This window comes from Ranitomeya variabilis, chromosome 1 (genome assembly GCF_051348905.1).
Source record: "Ranitomeya variabilis isolate aRanVar5 chromosome 1, aRanVar5.hap1, whole genome shotgun sequence".
NCBI lineage: Eukaryota > Metazoa > Chordata > Amphibia > Anura > Dendrobatidae > Ranitomeya > Ranitomeya variabilis.
The window spans coordinates 782,651,495-782,666,241 of NC_135232.1; the positions used below are offsets into that span (position 1 = coordinate 782,651,495).

Here is a 14,747-nt window from a genome sequence, read left to right on the forward strand (position 1 = left end):
ACTGGGCATGGTGGTGGCCATACAGTGGTATGCAGCAGAACTTGGTATTGATATTAAGTGTGTTATTTGTAGCACAGGTAGAAATACCACCTGTGGCTGGTGGAAGTACAGAGTCTGATGCATAACCTGAACGTAAGCAGCATTGAAGGCCTGCATCACATTAAGCTGGAGTTCAGGCATAAGGTGTTCCGACATGCCCAGCTCTATCTTACTTAAAAAATAATGTGATGGTCTCTGGAGGTCGGCTTCCAGATGGTTAAAGCGTTGGTTAACATCCTGGAAAAGTATGTTAATATGGCTCAGACCACTTTCCAGTCTATCTCCCAGCGCATTCAAGCAATTCAGGAAGACCGAGCTCAAGTGAATAAACTCAGGCATGAGGGACCAAAAAAAGAGGCAGAGGACTGGGACAGGGGAACACCTGAAGGACCAGCTGCCTCTTCTCCAGCCTGTGATTCCGGCCCACTTGCTGCTTCACTGGTGGATGGCTGGGATTGGTCCGTGGCTGTTCCATGAGGGACTGCTCCAGAGGACGATCCAGGTTCGAGAGTGCTGCTAAAGGTTCTGTGAAAAGAAAAGTAAAATATTACTACCAAAAAATAACAATTGTAAAAGAGCCAACTCCTATGGAATAGCAAAATAGCAAAATTCAGATTAGGGAATACAACATAATGGAATACAACACAAAAATACTTACGTTCTCTGAGCAAGGACAGGCCTCAGGAAAGCCAACAAATGGTGGTACTTATATTTCCAGATCCTTGCTGATGTCTCAGGTTAAAATTGTTAAACAATGCCTCGCAGGAGTTTCTCGCATCATGCACTGTGTGATTCCGGCCTTCAGGTTCACTGCCGCATCAGACCACACTGCAATACTTACGAAAAGCCTTTCTGACTCATGACGTGGTGTTGTCCCAGTTATCCATCAGCGCTTGGGCCACCTCAGTCCACAACCACAGAATCACCACAGCTTTCAAGTGCTGCTGCTCCCGGGTGTCCCACAACGGAACTCGCTCCTGCACCAAGGTGATGAGGAGGTCATTGTCTATAAAATCCCCCTCCCATTGTGGGACCTAGAAATGAAACAAAGACATTAATGTTGTAAAGATAAAACACTTAAAACAAAAACAGTCAAAAAGAAAAAAAAACAGTCAAGGATAAATAAAAACAGCCAAGAATATCTAAAAACAGTCAAGAATAAATAAAACCAGTCAACAAGAAACCCATGCGTACCCATGCATTTCGATAGACTGTAATGCATTTATGTGATGCACTCCTTCCACAACATCCGCATGCATATAGCGGTGGAAATTTGCTGCCACAAAAATTCTAACACGGTGCGTCAGTTGCGCCCAGCTGCACACCGCAAAAATACGCATGTGTAAGGAAACGCGGGTGAACACATGCAAGGACTCGTTGGTAGGGGACTCGAGAATGAGCAAGGACAAAGAGACCACCCACAATGGGAGTGAGAAGGAAGTTTCTCTTATTAATGGACTTTCTTAGAATTTCTGGCCAGTTGGCAAACCTGTCCCCACGGCTATGTAGTGTTACCTTTCCCTATAACATGGTTAATTGTAGCATACTATGGTTCATTAGTATGAGAAGTTGTATAAAGTGATCATCTTGCCGCTTCTAAAGTAAAAAAAATAATTGAAATAATGTCACACAAGCTTGCCCACTATAAAAGTGACAGTCCCAGTACCCAATATATGCAGTGCCAGGCAAAGTCTCCAAATACAGTGAATTTCAATTTTTTTTGTTCAAAAATCATCAACACCATATTTACATACACTTAACATGGTGTGAGGGGTTGGCACTTAGCTGCTTCCTCAGGTAGACACAGGAACCGTTCTGGTAGCGAATCATTTGCTGGTTTATTGTGGATAGCATAAACCTTGGCAGGGTTCAGCAAAATAAACAGAGCCTTGCTGGCATAATCGTAAAACAAACAAAACACAGTCCTTATGAGTCCTTTCCCTGCAGGGTTCACCTTAAGTTATCCCGCACAGTCATTTAGCTCCCCTGAGAGCTATGTGCTAGTTCCTGCTCTCACAATACATCCAACACCCCACTGACTCTCATGGCCAGGTATTTAAGATCCATGTGATTGTCACATGACCTTGACCTCACACAGGTTCTGCATGTGGAGATATGGTGAACCTCCGCCCACCCAGTCTATGGATGTCCACTAAAACCTGCCCATAATATAGGTTACTACTAACCCTCTCAGCACTTAGCGTGCTGGAGGCAAAAACACTCTGGTTTTACATCACTGACCACAGTGACACGTAACTCCCTTCACATACTATGCCAGTAACTCTGTAGGTGTGATTGCTATGCAGAATAAAAGCAAGTCATAGTCTTGGTCAAACTTTTTGTCCAAGGCAGATTTAAGAAAACCTGCTCTGGGCTTTTGTGTTTTGAAATGGATTACAGGATGGTAGTGGTGCAGTCCATCTCATTCCCAGCCTGGGTTTTCTAGGTTGGCCATGGCCACAGATTCCAGTTTAAATCCCTGCAGTAAAGGGTTTGGGTGTGTCAGAGACAGAGTCAGTGTTATGGCCCCGTCTCACATAGCGATTTACCAACGATCACGACCAGCGATACGACCTGGCCGTGATCGTTGGTAAGTCGTTGTGTGGTCGCTGGGGAGCTGTCACACAGACAGCTCTCTCCAGCGACCAACGATCAGGGGAATGACTTCGGCATCGTTGAAACTGTCTTCAACTATGCCGAAGTCCCCCTGCAGCACCCGGGTAACCAGGGTAAACATCGGGTTACTAAGCGCAGGGCCGCGCTTAGTAACCCGATGTTTACCCTGGTTACCAAAAAAAACAAACAGTACATACTCACCATCTGATGTCCGTCAGGTCCCTTGCCGTCTGCTTCCTGCTCTGACTGAGTGCCGCCGTACAGTGAGAGCAGAGCGCAGCGGTGACATCACTGCTGTGCTCTCACTGTACGGCGGCAGTCAGTCAGAGCAGGAAGCAGACGGCAAGGGACCTGACGGACATCAGATGGTGAGTATGTACTGTTTGTTTTTTTTTACATTTACGCTGGTAACCAGGGTAAACATCGGGTTACTAAGCGCGGCCCTGCGCTTAGTAACCCGATGTTTACCCTGGTTACCAGTGAAGACATCGCTGAATCCGTGTCACACACACCGGTTCAGCGATGTCAGCGGGACCTCAACGACCAAAAAAAGGTCCAGGCCATTCCGACACGACCAGCGATCTCACAGCAGGGGCCTGGTCGCTGGTACGTGTCACACATAGCGAAATCGCTACCGAGGTCGCTGTTGCGTCACAAAACTTGTGACTCAGCAGCGATCTCGCTAGCGATCTCGCTATGTGAGACGGGGCCTTAAGTTTGTTCTAGCCAGCGTGCATAGCTGAAGGCTCTGCAGAGCCACACCTGTGTGAGGCAACACAGGCAGGCGGAGCTGAAAGGCCTGACACCCACAGTGTACACGGCGGTGCAGTCGCCCACGGCATCCGGTCTTGGAGGTAGACGGCCATGTTTATTGACTGAAAACCAGAGGATATGGTTCCCAGCTGTGATCAAGGAGGATATCGTGTGCTGTGTTTATGTGAGTTGAGCATTAAAAAGACTTTTGTTTTGAACTTTGTTGGGTCACTGCCTCATCACTGTACAGCGTGGATACTGCTGCACTACATCGCCTACCAACCATTAAGAGTTCTGGCTCCTACAGACTAGTTAGATAGTTAGACACTCCTAATCAACTCGTTACCTGCATTAAAGACAGCTGTCTTACATAGTCAACTTTATAAAAGACTCCTGTCCACAGACTCAATTAATCAGTCAGACTATAACCTCTACAACATGGCAAGACCAAAAAGCTTCATAAGGCTATCAGGGACAAGGTCATAGACCTGTACAAAGCTGGAAATGGGCTACAAAACCATAAGTAAGAATCTGGGTGAGAAGGAGGTAACTGTTGGTGTAATAGTAAGAAAATGGAAGAAATACAAAATGACTATCAATAGACATCGATCTGGGGCACCATGCAAAATCTCACCTCGTGGGGTATCCTTCATCATGATGAAGGTGAGAGATCAGCTTAAAACTACACGGGGGACATGTTAATGATCTCAAGGCAGCTGGGACCACAGTCATCAAGAAAACCATTGGTAACACATTACATAAAGGATTAAAATCCTTCTGTGCCTCCAAGGTCCCGCTGCTCAAGAAGGCACATGTGCAGGCCCATCTGAAGTTTGCAAATGAACACCTGGGTGATTCTGTGAGTGATTGGGAGAAGGTGCTGTGGTCAGAAGAGAAAAAAATTGAGGTCCTTGGCATTAACTAAACTCGCTGTGTTTGGAAGAAGAGAAATGTTGCCTATGACCCAAAGAACACCGTCCCCACTCTCAAGCATGGAGGTGGAAACATTATGTTTTGGGGGTGTTTCTCTGCTAATGGCAGAGGACTACTTCACTGCATCAATGGGAAAATGGATGGAGCCATGTACCATAAAATTCTGAGTGACAACCTCCTTCCCTCCACTAGGACATTAAAAATGGGTCATGACAGGGTCTTACAGCAAGACAATGACCCAAAACACACAGCCAAGGCAACTAAGGAGTGGCTCAGAAAGAAGCACATTAAGGTCATGGAGTGGCCTAGCCAGTCTCCAGACCTTAATCCAATAGAAAACTTATGGAGGGAATTGAAGCTCCGAGTTGCCAAGCGATAGCCTTAAAATCATAATGATTTAGAGATGATCTGCAAAGAGGAGTGGACCAAAATTCCTTCTGACTTGTGCGCAAACCTCATCATCATCTACAAAAAAAGTCTGACTGCTGTGCTTGCCAGCAAGGGTTTTGCGACCAAGTATTAAGTGTCATGATCTCCATGGCCAGAGAACTAGCATAAGCCTCAATAGGAACAAGCTCTTGGAAGATGTAACTGTACTGACCATGAACTAAACCTACCGCATCATCTAGAAGTAGCCAGGTAGCATGTCCTACTTTTTATCCCTATATGCCCAGCGCCGGCCGGAGAACTAAATAATGCTAGCAGAGGGAAATATAAGACCTGACTCACCTCTAGAGAAATGCCCAAAAAAAAGGAGACAGAGGCCCCCCACATATATTGGCGGTGATATGAGATGAAACAACAAACGCAGCAGGAAAATAGTTTTAGCAAATTTGAGGTCCGCTTTCTAGATAGCAGAAGACAGAAAGCATACTTTCATGGTCAGTAGAAAACCCTAACAAAACACATCCAGAAATTACTTTAGGACTCTGGCATTAACTCATAATACCAGAGTGGCAATTCCTGATCAACAAGAGCTTTCCAGACACAGTAACGAAACTGCAGCTGTGAACTGGAACCAAAATACAAAAACAAAACATGGACGAATGTCCAACTTATCTAGTAGATGTCTGGGAGCAGGAACAAGCACAGAGAGGCTTCTGATAACATTGTTGACCGGCAAGCATCTAACAGAGAAGCCAGGTTATATAGCGACACCCAGATCTAATCAGAACAGGTGAACAGGGAAGATGATGTCACAAGTTCAATTCCACCAGTAGCCACCGGGGGAGCCCAGAATCCAAATTCACAACAGTACCCCCCCCTCAAGGAGGGGGCACCGAACCCTCACCAGAACCACCCGGGCGATCAGGATGGGCCCTATGAAAGGCACGAACCAGATCAGAGGCATGAACATCAGATGCAGTGACCCAAGAATTATCCTCCTGGCCGTATCCCTTCCACTTGACCAGATACTGGAGTCTCCGTCTGGAAACACGGGAGTCTAGGATTTTTTCCACAACGTACTCCAACTCACCCTCAACCAACACCGGAGCAGGAGGCTCAACACAGACATAGCTCTCCAGTCAAGGACTGGGTTGTGAGACTGCAGCCATGGCAATCCCAGCACCAAATCATCATGTAGATTATACAGCACCAGAAAACGAATAGTCTCCTGGTGATCCGGATTAATACACATAGTCACTTGTGTCCAGTATTGTGGTTTATTATTAGCCAATGGGGTGGAGTCAATCCCCTTCAGAGGAATAAGAGTCTCCAAAGGCTCTAAATCATACCCACAACGATTGGCAAAGGACCAATCCATAAGACTCAAAGCGGCGCCAGAGTCGATATAGGCGTCCGTAGTAATAGATGACAAAGAGCAAATCAGGGTCACAGACAAAATAAATTTAGACTGTAAAGTGCCAATGGGAATGGATTTATCAAGCTTTTTAGTACGCTTAGAGCATGCTGATATAACATGAGTAGAATCCCCACAATAGAAACACAACCCATTTTTCCGTCTAAAATTCTGCCGCTCGCTTCTGGACAGAATTCTATCACACTGCATGTTTTCTGGCGTCTTCTCAGTGGACACCGCCAGATGGTGCACTGGTTTGCGCTCCCGCAGACGCCTATCGATCTGAATGGCCATTGTCATGGACTCATTCAGACTTGCAGGCACAGGGAACCCCACCATAACATCCTTAATGGCATCAGAAAGACCCTCTCTGAAAGTAGCCGCCAAGGCACACTCATTCCACTGAGTAAGCACAGACCATTTACGGAATTTTTGGCAGTAAATTTCAGCTTCATCTTGCCCCTGCGATAGGGACATCAAAGTTTTTTCTGCCTGAAGTTCCAAATGAGGTTCCTCATAAAGCAAGCCCAAGGCCAGAAAAAACGCATCCACATTGCGCAACGCAGGATCCCCTGGTGCCAATGCAAAAGCCCAATCTTGAGGGTCGCCGCGGAGCAAGGAAATCACAATCCCAACCTGCTGTGCAGGGTCTCCAGCAGAACGAGATTTCAGGGACAAAAATAACTTACAATTATTTCTAAAATTCTGAAAGCTAGATCTATTCCCTGAGAAGAATTCCGGCAAAGGAATTCTCGGCTCTGATACCGGAGCATGAACAACAAAATCTTGCAAACTTTGTACTTTCGTGGCGAGATTATTCAAACCTGCAGTTACACTCTGTAGATCCATTATAGACAGGTGAACATAGAGCCATTCAAAGATTAGAAGGAGAGAGAAAAAAAAGAAAGACTGCAGCATAGACAGACTGGCAAGTGATCCAATTAAGAGCACACTAACTACTAGAAAAAAAAAAAAAAAAAAAAAAAAATTTTCAGCAGACTTCTTATTTCTCTCCTTTCTCAGCCAAGGATTTTAACCCTTTAGTGGGCCGGTCAAACTGTCATGATCTCCATGGCCAGAGAACTAGCATAAGCCTCAATAGGAACAAGCTCTTGGAAGATGTAACTGTACTGACCATGAACTAAACCTACCGCATCATCTAGAAGTAGCCAGGTAGCATGTCCTACTTTTTATCCCTATATGCCCAGCGCCGGCCGGAGAACTAAATAATGCTAGCAGAGGGAAATATAAGACCTGACTCACCTCTAGAGAAATGCCCAAAAAAAAGGAGACAGAGGCCCCCCACATATATTGGCGGTGATATGAGATGAAACAACAAACGCAGCAGGAAAATAGTTTTAGCAAATTTGAGGTCCGCTTTCTAGATAGCAGAAGACAGAAAGCATACTTTCATGGTCAGTAGAAAACCCTAACAAAACACATCCAGAAATTACTTTAGGACTCTGGCATTAACTCATAATACCAGAGTGGCAATTCCTGATCAACAAGAGCTTTCCAGACACAGTAACGAAACTGCAGCTGTGAACTGGAACCAAAATACAAAAACAAAACATGGACGAATGTCCAACTTATCTAGTAGATGTCTGGGAGCAGGAACAAGCACAGAGAGGCTTCTGATAACATTGTTGACCGGCAAGCATCTAACAGAGAAGCCAGGTTATATAGCGACACCCAGATCTAATCAGAACAGGTGAACAGGGAAGATGATGTCACAAGTTCAATTCCACCAGTAGCCACCGGGGGAGCCCAGAATCCAAATTCACAACAATTAAGTCTTGTTTGCCAGAGAGATCAAATACTTATTTCTCACTGCAAAATACAAATAAATTTATATAATTTACACAATTTGATTTTCTGGATTTTATTTTTAATATTCTATCTCTCAATGTTAAAATTAACCTACTCTTAAAATTATAGATTGTTCATGTTTTTGTCAGTGGGAAAACTTACAAAATCAGCAAGGGATCAAATACTTATTTCCTCCACTGTATATATATAAAATATTTTTTTGTACTGTAGTCATTTACTGGTAGAGAAATGAAGTGCAGTTGAAATTACTGCTGCGCAGTCCCAGGTGTTCAGAATAAACCTTCATTAGTGCTAAATTGCTTTACAATGACAAACAGAGGATTTAAGGTCAGATTGGGGACAGAAAATACCCCTGAACTAAAGATGAGACACTTACAATGCCAGAGGGGAATACTCCTAACTATAAAGTGATAGTAGAGAAAAGGCTATTTCAGATTTCCCCTAAAGGAAGATTTTCTCACCTTATAATTAAAGAAACTTTATACTTCTGAATATAGTACTTTTACCAATTATCAAAAAGTGATGGTGAGAAATGTAGGGTGTAAAATGAGACTGGTGTCTTAGAAGGTTCTGTAACGTTCTTATGTTTTGGCATCTGGGGCTGTGTGAGGGTTTATTTTTTGCACCCTGAGTTGACGTTTTTACTGATAACATTTTATGGTAGATATGATCTTTTGATCGCCTTTTATTGCAATGTAGCTGTTACCTAAAAAAAGGAATTCTCACATTTTGATTTTTTTCTCTCTACACCATTTACTGATCAGATTAATTTATTTTCTATTTTGACACATTTCTGAATGCAGCAATACTAAATATTTGTATTTTTTACTTTTGAAGTTTTAAACTTTTGTGATTTTTTTAAATCTTTTTTTTTGCTCTTTACTGTATTTAATGGTTCCCCTTGGAGACTTGAAGCTGCGATTGTACGATTGCCTGTGCTTTACATAGCAGTACTTTAACACTTCTGTGTATAGCACAAATCACAATATCCTATGAACGCCAGGCCAAGAGGCGACATTCACAAGAGGATCGCGATGACAGGCACGGGGTTCTTTAGCAGACCCATGGCTGTCATAACAACCCATTGGCTCCCTGCAATCATGAGACTGGTGCGCCAGCGGGATCAATGACGCGCTTCCTGTAGGCATGTGCTAAATGACGCTCAGTAACATCAGCATTTAGCTAGTTAACAGCTGTGGATGGATCTCGGATGCAGTCACAGCTGTTAGAGGCACTTGATGGCAGATTAAATCAGACATCAAGTGTGGGGCTCGGAGTGTAAGCCCACATCAAAAGCAAGAACACGGCTAATGAAGTAAATATATGTCATCGGTCATGAAGAGGTTGATAATAAAAATAATTTCAAACATGAAAGTCTCCTTGTGGATTGAAAAAGAATGTATGCACCAGAAAATCATACCTAAAAAATAACTCTCCAAAACAAAAAAGACTGTAAAATAGGCTGTGTCCTAAAGACCATTGTTGCTCAGTTTGACTCTTCAGAGTCTATTCTTTGCTAATAGAACATGGACATTTTGCACAACTCTTAAGGCCCCCATCAGACTAATGTCAGACAAACCCACCGATAGCTAGTTTGGCTGACAGTCTAATGTGTGTGCGAGTGACAGCTGACTGATGGTTGGGAGAGATGTCAATAATACATGTTTGATTTCAGACTGCTCATCACACAGTTCTCCCTGAGATAAGCTGCCAGCCAACGTGTCAGTCGGTGGCTTTCTCATAAAAGCACAGGAGCGCTTAGTCGAATGAGTGCTACTGTTTATGGAAGAGTTGGCTGAGTTGACTGTCGGTTGAAGCATCATTCAGCCAACTGTGTACAGCCAGCTTTAGTCCTAAAGAACTATATTAGTCCAAAAATGCTACAAAAGTAAAAATTTCCAGAGTGATTACTTCTACAATAATAGCTGTAACCAGACCCAAAATTAGATTTAATCCTTGAGACTTTTGCTTCATTCAATGTCTGGTTTTTTTACGTACATAAAAGTAATGGACCAATTTTCATCAGTATTTTGAATCATACCTTCATTAGTGTTTGGTCAGTGTATCAGTTTTACCATCAGTGTTTCATCTGTGATTTTCCCATTTGCTAAAAAAAGAATGCCAAGCTTGTCCTACCCATTGCCATTTTAAAGTAACACAGCACACTGATTGCACTCTTGCGCAGTCTGTGATTTTCATTGACCAATAGATCTGTTTGTCCGGGGTCACACTTGCGAGTTCAACCCGCGCGAGTTTCTCACATCAAGTTCCGGCACTCGGGACAGGAGCATTCAGCTGCATAGAAATACATGCAGCCGCAAACTCCGGTCCCGAGTGCCGGCAGCAGTGCCGGGTATTGATGTGAGAGACTCGTGCAAGTTTCTCGCATTGAACTCGCAAGTGTGACCCCGGCCTTTGACTGATTTTGATCAGCGATTAGATTCAAAACCAAATTTATGTCTTAGATTTTTTGTTAATGCTCGATCTGCAAAAAAAAAAGAACATTTGAGCAGCCCCAGAGAATATGAATGGTATGAGCTTGATTCATGAAAAACGATAGAACACATACGTCAAAAACAGACTCTGAAAGAGTCCTTTCAGTCTCAAAGATTTAAATTGAAAGCAGTTTGTTCTAAAAAATGTTTGTTACTTTTTTTGTTAAAAAAAAGAAAATATCTGCAGATGAACATTTTAGTATTTAGAGCTCTGTGTATCTATCCTACATGTTCATCAAACGTATGTGTGTTTCTTGAATGGTAGATACAGTATTTGCTTGCCATCAATGAATGGATATTCATTTCTAGAAAGACTCGTAAATATACAGATTATGGTCTATGCCCTATTTAACCTGGAACATATTGAAGTCCTAAAGCCAGAGGAAATGGTTTGGGTTACTACATTACTCATCCCACACTGTCTGCATTTCCGGGACACACAAGGTCAGGTCAGTAGGGAGATCAAAAATATGGTCCTGTCACAAAAACAGCTGGAGAAATTTTATTTATTGCTTATTGGCCATTCTAAATAGTGAAGGAGCCTGCAGCTGGAATGAAGTGTTTCTTAGAATATAATGTTGCCACTCCTAAGGTTAATAATGAGTTACAAATTTACAAAAAACAATTTTTCATGTTTTCTTTATAGTGATTCCAGCATTGTTCATTGTAGAATTAGATAATGTCCTGGAACACACCAACTTTCATTCCTGCCATGTAATATTATAGTAATTAGTTTATAAGTGATATTCTGACTTTCCTATTTCAGGATACATTACCATAATTAAGACTAATGTTTTCATTGACCAGCAAAGTGGTTACTATCTGCTGGAAAATCCCTAGGAAAACTAAATATATTTATAAGTAAGGACTGTTTCACGCAACATTTTTGTTGGAAAAAAACTGATCTGTTGTTAAAAAAGGAAATGGAAACCCACACAAATATGGGGAGAACATACAAACTCCTTGAAGATGTTGTCCTTGGTGGGATTTGAACCAGAACCCCAGCGCTGCCCCAATACAAATTGAAGGAATTTTCAAGCAGCGTATAAAAGCTTTTTCAACATATATATGCATCTAATTTTTTGGGAAAAAAAGAAAAGGTTTTATGAAAGAAACATAGGAAGGAGTGTCAGAAGATCATGTGACTTATTTTTCGGAAAGAAATGAAAAAAAACATGAGAAGGCATGTCAAGATCATATGACATTTTCTGAAAAAGAGAGATGAAAATGGATGCAAACATATGACAGTATATTTGCATATGTCTTCCATAAACTGTAAGGTTGTAAGCATTAATTAGTCTTTTTAGTCTGTTTTCTGCATCCTGTGAAAAGAGACCCAGATTAAAACAGATATGTGCGCTTACATACGTGTGAAACAGGCCTAAGATCTACAAATGCTGGAAACAGATACAGATGCTTGGATGCATGACACCACTGCTGATTAAGGTGGGGGATCCACAGTTAGGGCTCGTGCAAATGACTGTAAAAACTGAATTAGTGCTATTTGTCGTTTTGATGGATAGCTCTTGTCCCCATGTTATTCGATGGGGCTGTGCACATGTCAGATTTATTTACTCAGATTTAGTCAGCCCGAGGAAAAAAATCACAGCATACCCGATTTGCTTCCGAGAATCAAATGGCACTTACCCATTCAACTCAATGGGTCCATGGAAAAAATCAGGCTGAACTCCGATGACATCCAAGTGCTGTCCTGTTTTCACAGACTGACAATATAGAGAAAGTAGAGAAACTTTTTTTTTCTCCACCTTCATTCAAGTCAATAGAGCCTACAGTTGATTGCAAAATTATTCACCCCACCACCCACTTGGCATTTTATGTGTTTTCCTACCTCACAACCTGGAATTTCACTGTTTTTTTTGAGGGTTTGCATCAGTTCATGTAAAGAACATACCAACAACTGTGAACATTTGGTTTGCTTTTTCTTTCTTGTGAATCAAATAATAATTAGGACAAAATAACTGAAAACTTCAGTGTGCATAACTATTCCCCCCCCCAAAGACACTTCTTTGTAGCACCTCGTTTTGCTTCAATTACAGCTGCAAGTCGCTAAGTCTCTATGAGCTTTCCAAATCTTGCCACTGGGATTTTTGCCCATTCCTCAAGGCAAACTGTGCCATCTATTTCAAGTTAGATGGTTACTTCTGGTGAACAGGAACCTTCAAATCTGACCACAGATTCTCAATTGGATTAATGTTTGGGCTTTGACTAGGCCACTCCAAAACAGTTACATGTTTCCCCTTAAACCACTTGAATGTTGCTTTAGCAGTATGGTTTGTGTCATTGTTTTGTTGGAAGGTGAACCACCATCCCATTCTCAAATCACTGACAGACTGAAGAATATCCCTGTATTTTGCTCTATCCTTCTTCTCCTCGACTCGGACCATTTTCCTTGTCCCTGCTGACAAAAATCGTGGTGTTCTCGGGGTGATGAGCTGTGTTAGTTTGGCAACAGACATAGCATTTACCTTGGAGGCCAAAAAGTTCAATTTTGGTCTAATCTGAGCACAGCACATTCTGCCACACATTTGGGTAGTCCCACATGTCTATTGGCGAACTCAAAACGAGCCTTACAATTTTTGTGTGGAAGTTAAAGCTTTTTTCTGCCCACTCTTTTATGAAGGACACCTCTATGTAGTCTCTGCTTGGTAACTCTGCAGCTCCTAGAGGGTTTCCTTTGGTCTCTGGTTTGCCTCTCTGATTAATGCCTTCCTTGCCTGGCCTGAGAGTTTTGGTGAGCGGTCCTCTCTTGGCAGTTTTGTTTTGGATCCATGTTCTTTCCATTTGATGATAATTAGTGATGAGTGAATATACTCGTAACTCGAGGTTTCCCGAGCACGGTCAGGTGTCCACCGAATATTTTTTAGTGCTCAGAGATTTAGTTTTCATCGCCGCAGCTGAATGATTTACATCTGTTAGCCAGCATAAGTACATGTGGGGGTTGCCTGGTTGCTAGGGAATCCCCACATGTAATCAAGCTGGCTAAGAGATGTAAATCATTCAGCTGTGGTGATGAAAACTAAATCTCCGAGCACTAAAAAATACTCGGAGGACACCTGAGCGTGCTCGGGAAATCTCGAGTAGCGAGTATATTCGCTCATCACTAATGATAATCAATTTGATGGTGCTATAAGGAATCATCAGAGATTGTGATATTTTTTAATAATCCAACTCTGACTTATACTTCTCAACAACTTTTTCTCTATCTTGTTTGAAAATTTCCTTGGTCTTCATGGTGTTGTTTGGTTAGTGGTGCCTCTTGCTTAATGGTGTTACAGCCTCTGTGGCATTCTAGAAAACGTGTGTATATATTGACAGATGAAAAAGAAATTGAGTGTTCCAGTTCCTTAAAAAAGTCCAGTCATGAGTGGACAAAACTTACAGATATTCAGAATGAAATTGAAAATGCCAAATTACTACTATTTTAATGTATCTTTCAGACAATTGTCGGATGAACACATCAACGTTTTTCACTGGGTCTACATTACGGACCAGATTAGAGTTTCGATCTATTTTCTACCATTTTAAATATTAAGAAATTTATATGCAATCTTACAATAAAAAAAATCTGAAATGATGACACTATTGTGCCTGATCAATGAATACCAGAATTTGGATTTCAAGTAACAGATATCTTTACTTGCCTTCCAGGATTTATGCACTGAAAATACTGTGAATCATGAGTTCACTAATTAATTCTTAAATCTGAATGTCAGGAATCCTTTTTTTTACCCCATCCAGTCAATGTCAGAATGTATGGACACATGCCAGGAAATTGTGGAAAGGGAATTAAAATTTTGAGTGATAATGTTGAAAGTAAACACAATACAGGTAGTAATTTCTCACAAAAGCAAAATATTACCCTACAGGAATTGAAAAACATGTCTGATATTACTGTAAAAATGTTGGGCAAAGGGGGGTGGTCATTGTTATGAACACTGAGGATTACGAAGCAAAAGTTTTGGAGCTATTGTCAAACACATCGAATTACAAGAAACTCCCAACAAATCCCACACTCAGGTTTAAAGCTGAGATTGATGAAATCATTAGGTTTGGTCTAACATTGGGTGTTCTAACAAAAAAATAAGTTGAGTTCCTAGATGTTCCACACCCTAGTCTTCCCATATTACATGGATTACCTAATGTTCATAAAACAGATGGTATCCCTCCCATGAGACCAATTGTCTCAGGAACAGAATCAGCCATTGAACATTTATGTTAATGGCTTGACTCACTGTTGCAACCCCTAGTACGCAGATGGA

At 42.0% G+C, this 14,747-nt stretch overlaps 1 long non-coding RNA gene across 1 annotated transcript in view; it reads right to left on the bottom strand.

Annotated features, from left to right (window-relative positions):
- Window positions 1-390: 390 nt before the first annotated feature.
- LOC143767466 (uncharacterized) overlaps window positions 391-14,747 on the bottom strand; it is a 43,578-nt gene continuing 29,221 nt past the window's right edge. The window contains exons 2-3 of the long non-coding RNA XR_013213715.1: window positions 881-1,073; window positions 391-564 (exon numbers count right to left, since the gene is read on the bottom strand). This is a non-coding gene — a long non-coding RNA (uncharacterized LOC143767466). The remainder of the gene's footprint in view (window positions 565-880; window positions 1,074-14,747) is intronic.